Source organism: Galeopterus variegatus, unplaced genomic scaffold, assembly GCF_000696425.1.
Source record: "Galeopterus variegatus unplaced genomic scaffold, G_variegatus-3.0.2 Scaffold95, whole genome shotgun sequence".
Classification (NCBI taxonomy): domain Eukaryota; kingdom Metazoa; phylum Chordata; class Mammalia; order Dermoptera; family Cynocephalidae; genus Galeopterus; species Galeopterus variegatus.
Genome location: NW_007726206.1, coordinates 788595 through 796570, shown reverse-complemented (window position 1 = coordinate 796570; position 7976 = coordinate 788595). Strand labels below are relative to the sequence as shown.

General features: G+C 43.6%; 1 protein-coding gene across 2 annotated transcripts in view; it reads left to right on the top strand.

Annotated features, from left to right (window-relative positions):
• Nucleotides 1–2767: 2767 nt before the first annotated feature.
• The window catches only part of RACGAP1 (Rac GTPase activating protein 1), a 39836-nt gene continuing 34627 nt past the window's right edge, over nucleotides 2768–7976 (top strand). The window contains exon 1 of one of the 2 annotated variants that reach the window (XM_008582974.1): nucleotides 2768–2851. The gene's annotated coding sequence lies outside the window, so the exon portion shown is untranslated. The remainder of the gene's footprint in view (nucleotides 2852–7976) is intronic. The other variant, XM_008582982.1, reaches the window with a different exon arrangement.

Below are 7976 nucleotides of genomic sequence, written 5' to 3'. Positions count from 1 at the left end.
TCACAGCCCTAAAGCTTCATAAACTGTTTGCTTGTGTATTTACTAAATATGCTTGTCTCATTCCTTAGAGGTCACATGATCTTCCTGTTGCCAAGAATTTGCCACCCCACTCTCTCTGGTAAATCCCAATTCACACTTCAAGTCCCAGCTCAGATATCAAGTCCCAGCTCAGATATCAAGTCCTCATAGTTTTCTAACACTCCCACTCCCTAGATGGGGTTAATTGCTTCCTCATCTGTGCTCCTAAAGTACTTTACACATATCTCTGTTCTAGTACTTATTTCATTGAATTATAGGTATCTAAGGAGGCACAAGCTAATGCAATCAGTGTATGTTCCTGACCTTGAAAGGTTGTTGGGAGGATTAAACAGGATAATATATGTAGAGTTGATATTTCCTTTCTTCATTCCTTCCCTAATAATACTAATAACAATCTGTATTACAGCTTACAAAGTATAAACTTTGATAGTGTACCACAAACCATCTGGATTGATCTGGGAATAAACCTGTTTAATAGCTGGAGGAAGTGAAGTATAGAAGAGTTAAAAAGTGATACCACAGGTGGTTCAGTGATATGCCTGCTCAAAAAAGTGCTCCATTGCTATTTGTTTAAATGGAGCCAAGTTTTTTGGTTATAAAATTTGTGATTTTTAAGTTGACAAATAAAAATTGTATATACTTACAGTGTACACATGATGTTCTGATATATGTATATATTGTGGAATGACTAAATCAAGCTAATTAACATATCCATTACCTCACATACTTATTTTTTGTGGTGAGAATATTTAAGATCTACCCTCCTAGCAATTTTCTTTTTTTTTTTTTTTTAAAAGATGACCGGTAAGGGGATCTTAACCCTTGACTTGGTGGTGTCAGCACCATGCTCAGCCAGTGAGCGAACCGGCCATCCCTATATGGGATCCGAACCCGGGGCCTTGGTGTTATCAGCACCGCACTCTCCCGAGTGAGCCACCGGGCCGGCCCCTTTTTTTTTTTTTTTTTAAAAATGACCGGTAAGGGGATTTTAACCCTTGACTTGGTGGTGTCAGCACCATGCTCAGCCAGTGAGCGAACCGGCCATCCCTATATGGGATCCGAACCCGGGGCCTTGGTGTTATCAGCACCGCACTCTCCCGAGTGAGCCACCGGGCCGGCCCCTTTTTTTTTTTTTTTTTAAAAATGACCGGTAAGGGGATTTTAACCCTTGACTTGGTGGTGTCAGCACCATGCTCAGCCAGTGAGCGAACCGGCCATCCCTATATGGGATCCGAACCCGGGGCCTTGGTGTTATCAGCACCGCACTCTCCCGAGTGAGCCACCGGGCCGGCCCCTTTTTTTTTTTTTTTTTAAAAATGACCGGTAAGGGGATTTTAACCCTTGACTTGGTGGTGTCAGCACCATGCTCAGCCAGTGAGCGAACCGGCCATCCCTATATGGGATCCGAACCCGGGGCCTTGGTGTTATCAGCACCGCACTCTCCCGAGTGAGCCACCGGGCCGGCCCCTTTTTTTTTTTTTTTTTAAAAATGACCGGTAAGGGGATTTTAACCCTTGACTTGGTGGTGTCAGCACCATGCTCAGCCAGTGAGCGAACCGGCCATCCCTATATGGGATCCGAACCCGGGGCCTTGGTGTTATCAGCACCGCACTCTACCGAGTGAGCCATGGGCCGGCCCCCTCCTAGCAATTTTCAAGTATACAATACATTAGTATTGAAGTTAGTCACCATGTTGTACAATAGATTTCCTGAACTCTCTAACTGAAATTTCCTTTGGCCAACATTTCCCGAATAACCCCCCTTTTCCAAAATTTGTGATCTTTCTACTAAACCACACTGCTTTTCGTATGCTCTAGCCAATAGTTTTCAAATTGCTGGTAGCCACTCATCATTGAGTAGTAAATTTAATGAAATAGGGACATCAACATGTGGGGGGTGGGTGGAGTGGGAAGAGAATAGAAAAGTTCAGAATACATTACATGTAGTAAGGATGAGCAGAGTTCTCTAATATTTGGCTCTACTGTAAAATGTAGTTCTCACTGTGGGTCTAGAGGGTCCAGCTTTTTTAAAAATGTGAAAGCCCCTATGCTAGCACAATGCCAAATTCTAAATAATGTTTATTAAACTGAATTATAGCAGTTTCATTTTTTATTTATTTTTGTTTCCTCGAGCTGTCTCCTCCATTTGTAGCTATTGGAAAGTAGAGACCATATCATCTTTATTTTTCTGACTTCTGGCAGAGTGCTTGTTAAGAAGTTGGCGCACTTAATATGTCAAATGAAAGCCTGAATGAATGTATCAATGAATGGGGGGATAAATACGGTTGAAAATGACTGCTGTTCTATCTCCTTCTAGAATTCTTCCTATTCTACAGGGAAACCTGACACTGTTCAGTTAATGGTTTCCAAGAGCCCTAGTTCCCTGCCTGGGGGAGACAGCGAGGCCAGGAGCACTCAAGAAGTACCACTTGCCCTTAGTCAACATGGATCCTGAATGACTTCAAAAAGGGCGCCAAAAAAACCCTGTTGACCTTGGTGAAAATGGCCACCTTTGGCTTCACTCTTTCAGAATGCGCTTGCTCAGACCGGTTCCTGCCCCACCCCGAGGCCCCGACGCGTGCGTCCTAAGCGTGGGGGTGGGTGGAAGGAATAAGTTTCTCTGTGATTGGCTGGTGCGGGATTTCAAACCGGAGTTGGCGGCGCGGTGCTGTTTTGCCGTTGGGTGAGGCGCTGAGGGAAGTGGAAGGCGGCCCAGGTGGGGCCAGGGGGACCCGGCGAAGGGAGTGCTGGGGGCTGCGAGACCAGGTGCGTCTGGCGTTGGATTGTGGTAGGAAGGGAGAGCGTCCGACATGGTAAGCCGTGACCGCCGCGGCGGCTGGTGAGAAGGCGGGCAGCTACCACCCCTCCACTCGGGCTTCTGGGGCGGGGGCGGGAAGCAGGCCGAATAGAAGGGGGCTGCGAGGGTCGGGGGCTTCTTTCCGGGCGCCGGGTTTTGTGGAAAACCCAGGGCCTCCTTTTCAGGTGGTGGCTTGAGCAGGGCAGGAGCCACCCCAAATAAGTGGCTCTTACTTAAGTACAGAGTTTGGGAGTGGGTGAGGTAACTCCCTCGTCCTTTTCGGAGGGAAAAGCCCTGGTGTTTGAGAGGCCGGGGCGGCCTGAAGTGGAGCCCCTGTCCCTTGTGGGCTGTGTCTGTCTAGGTAGGCTGGCCGAGGCAATGACATTTTGTTCCTCCCATCCTAATTCTTAGCCTCGGTAACAACAGGCCTTAGTTTACACTTTCACTTATCTCTTTCTTCACAGGATTTCATTTGTAGGCAGAGGGTGTGTGCAGGAAAATGGGGGGTGGGGAGGGGAATATAAGCCAAAAAAAAAAAAGAGAAAGAAATGGCATTATCTTTCTCTTTAATGTGTGGGGTAAATAAGCTTTTTGAGTTATTGAAGGTGTTTAGAGAAGGCGTCTTTACTATAGCTTAATTATTCAACAGGTATTTTGTTAAATGCAAAGTGTAAGTAGAAGACAATCTTATTTGGGTTCTGTTACCACAAATAACAACTCCTTTTTTTTTTTCCCTGACCGGTAAGGGGATCGCAACCCTCGGCACGGTGTGGTCTGCACCACGCTCAGCCAGTGAGCGCACCGGCCATTCCTATATAGGATCCGAACCCGCGGCCTTGGCGCTACCAGCGCTGCACTCTCCCGAGTGAGCCACGGGGCCGGCCCTCAAATAACAACTCCTTAAAGCAGTGTACAGTTTCTTTGGGGTAACAGAACTCAAAAAGATAACTGTGGTGAATCTGGTAGACCTATATACTGTTGAGTGTACTGTACATTAGTGCAGCTCTTTTGGAAAATATTTGGGCAATATTTATCAAGAGCCATAAAAGGTTTTTACACTTTGATATAGTAATACTTGTAAATCTAAGGAAAACAGTCGACTGGAGAAAAGTGTTGTTCATATGGATGTTCAGTTCATTCAACGAATATTTATTAATCATTTACCAAATGTCAGGCACTGTTCTAGGCACCAGGGGCTCAGCAATGAACAAAAGAGACAAAAAATTCTCCCTCCTTGAAACTTAAACTATTGAAGAAACGGAAAAACAAAATAAATAAGTAAATATATGTTAGATGGCAATAAGTGCTTTGGAGCAAAGTAAAGCAGGGAAGTGTTGGGGAAAAGGCTGTAATTTAAAATAGGGTGGAGGAAAGACCTCCCTGGGAAAGTCACATTTGAATTAAAACCCGAAGGATATGTGGGAGTGACCATGCAAGAGATTCCAGGCAGAGGTAACTGAAAAACTGAAAATTATTCTTCCCTTTCTTTATTTTAGTCTTTATTCATGTTGGACTGAGAACATTCTGTTTACTCTTTCTGCAATTGATTTGCTCATAAGAATATTTGGTTTCAAGATATTCCTTCTGCCTGCCAGTTGTGTAGAGGCTTTTGATATGGTGAAGCAGAAGCTGGACATTTGGGGAAAAGAATTGTTCTGAAATGTGTTCATATGATAGAATCATAGTATTGAGATTGTCTTTGGGAATGGTTTTTGTTGGCATCAGGGATCCTATATTGTTGATTCTTGGCTATCTCCAGATTTAGCAATGTTTGTGAAAATGTTTTTCATTAAAATACTTTCCTGAAAAATTCAAGCAACCTTCCATTGTTTTGTCTCACAATATTTAACACCCTTGATGCATCTAAAACATCCATATAAGGTCTCTTAACAATGTTGTTTGTAGGGGGAGGAAGAAGGGGATAGAGATTTTTCCCAGGATACCCTGCAGTAAGATCGTAGTAGTCTGTTATTCTGAAGGACGATGTCTGTCTCTTGGCTGGGTTATTGAAATTAAATTGGGGGCTCAAAGCAATCACATCAAGCTGAGACTCTTACATGGTGTTGCCAAATTGCTCCCTTAGGGATACTCACAGATTGGGAATCTGTAACATAGTGACTTCTCCACCTCTGGGGCTCCCCATCAATAACAGCTGAGATTCTCTAGTACCTTTCTGTTTAAGTGCTCCACAAACGGATTTCCTTGCTACACACAGGGATCGTTTTAGCTTTCCTGAAAGGCAGCAGCGTCTGTTGTGGAAAGTGACAGCTGTTTTACAGCTGCAAAGCAATGTACTGCGATATGACTTTGGTTTTGTTTCTTTTCACATTAGCGTATTTCTTAGCTATGGAGCTAAATAATAAAGGGGGAGAAATAAACAAGTATTTATGAGGGTGAAAATGTGATCCAGCAGGAAAATTTAAGACTGTTTTCAATTGATGTTGAATAGGATGAGTAAACTTTAGCTTTTCTAATTACAGTTTGGCTGAGATATCACAGTTAGTACTGATGCAGAAAGCCATTTCTGTCATCTATAAATAATTCCTGAGAGTCACTTCTGTAGAATGTTAGTAAAAATATATGGTCCCCAACATATAAAGAGAAGAGGATTGTATTTTGCTAGTGCTGGTTTTGGATTACCCTAAATAAGTCTATGTTAGAGGAAAAACTAACTCTTCAGAAGCAGCAAGCCTCATCTAGAACAGTTTAAGAGCCTAGAGTTGGTCAAATTTTGCTATTTCCTTGATTCTTCTTCGTCTGGGTTCTAGCTATGATCTGAGTTTTATATCCATTGCTCTTTGTATGACATGTTATGATTTAGGGGAAGTGTCTGAGAATATCTGCAGTATATATGATCTGTTTAAGTTTTTATAACATATCTTCCCTTCAGTGTGTTGGGGTAGAAAGAACGTAGATTTTGGACTCAGACCTAGGTTTTAATGTGAGCTCAGCATCTGTTAGTTATTTAAGGTCTCTGAGCCTTAGTTGTCTACTGTCTGTAAAATGGAGATAATTAAGTTAGTCAAATCCCTTAAAGAAAAATATATGTGAAATGTCTAATTTAGTGCTTGAATCACTTCAAAGGCACCTAGTAAAAACTGGTTTCTTTCTACCTATATAGCACTTAAAAGAAAGAATGATCTGAAATTCTGAATTTAGTGATATCCTTATGTGGAGACAGCCTAGGGAAAAAAAAACTAGATTTGGGAATTACTGTTATAGGGTGTAAATAACAGATATTAGACCAAAAACAAAACAAAAAAACCCCTCACTTCATATGCACTATATTATACCTTATATTTTGATAGTAAGCTTTAATTTTTACATTATAAAATTTTTACCTACATTAACTTATAATATTCTGTGAGGTAGGTAGGGCAAATATTATTGTTTCCACGTTATAGGTGAGTCTCATAATTTAAGTGATTTGCTGAAGGTTATACTACCGGTAGCTAGAAGAGCTAGAGTTTTATGTCAGGACTTCTGGCTATCCCCCCCCCCTTTTTTTTTAACTGTTCTTTTTGTTTTAATCTATATTACACATTGATGTTGAGGTAGAATGGAAATTCTTTTAATAGCATCATGGGGGTGTGTATGTGTGTGTGAGTGTGTGTGTTCTCTGACTTCCATTTATCAAATATTTATTTTGTATATAAGCATATGTTACAGCATGTTTGAGAAATGTAAGATTTCTTTCTTTTTTTTTTTTTCCTTTTTGTCTTTTTTCGTGACCGGCAACGGGATCGCAACCCTCGGTGTCACGCCCACACCTCGCTCAGCCAGTGAGCAGCCGGTCTGTATGTGGGATCCGAACCCTCGGCGGGAGCGCCACCGCGCTCCCAAGCGGTGCACTATAGCAGTGCGCCACCGGGTCGGCCCGAGAAATGTAAGATTTCTTCTCTCAAATTTACAGTCTACCTAGGACACAGGGCAGAAATATATGGTAAAGTTAAATTAGAGTTCAAGGTGTGTGTGTCTGAGTGGCAACTGAATAAAGCAGTGGGGAAAGACTGAAGTCAGGGAGGTCAATTGAAGGAGTGATGACAGTCTGCAAGTGATGAGGGGGTGGGTATAACACCCATGTGAGAGAAGAGTCCATGAGGTTTGGTGATTATGCTTGTAGGAAAGAGAAGAACCAGGGATGGCCTATTAGCTCAGTTGGAAAGGGAGGAACCGAAGGTGATTCTGAAGTTTGGATCTGAGTGACTGGAAGAATGATAAAAGTAGGGAAATACAAATTGGGAATTAGGGCCAGCTGGTTAGTTCAGTCAGTTAGAGTGCGGCCTTGTAACACCAAGGTCAAGGGTTCAGTTCCCTGCACAGGCCAGTCACCAAAAAAAAAAAAAAATAGGTGGTGGGGTGGAGTCAGTAGGGTAGGTTAGCAGGTAGGGTAGTTGATGCATATTCCTGTGAGGAGGACGAGAATAACAATGTCTCAAAATCAAGTTCAACATCTAGGGCAGCCCAAGCAAATTGAAAGCTACAGGATAGCTAGGAGTTAGAGAGGCTAGGTCTGGAGAGAGAAATTGGTGAGTTGTCTGTAGAGATGAATGTAATGGCTAGAACAGAATAGTTTGATAAGTTCTTTGAGACTTTGGAGGATTGAACTTCAGGGAAAGTCTGGTGTCAAGAGGGAAGAATATAGAAAAAAGTTGGGGCCGGCCCGGTGGCGCACTGGATAGTGCGCCGCTTGGGAAGCGCAGTGGCGCTCCCACCCGAGGGTTCGGATCCCACATACAGACTGGTTCCCGCTCACTGGCTGAGCGAGGCGCGGGAGCAACACCGAGGGTTGCGATCCCGTAGCCGGTCCCCGGTCCGGTACGGGGGCAACACTGAGGGTTGCGTTCCGTTGCCGGACACGGAAAAAGACAAAAGACAAAAAAAAAAAAAATAAATAAAAAAAAGAATATAGAAAAAAGTCAGTAATCAAACTATTTGTAGGGCCGGCCCCGTGGCTCACTTGGGAGAGTGCGGTGCTGATAACACCAAGGCTACGGGTTCGGATCCCATATAGGGATGGCCGGTTTGCTCACTGGCTGAGCGTGGTGCTGACAACACCTAGTCAAGGGTTAAGATTCCCTTACCTGGGCCGGCCCGGTGGCGCACTGGATAGTGCGCCGCTTGGGAAGCGCGGCGGCGCT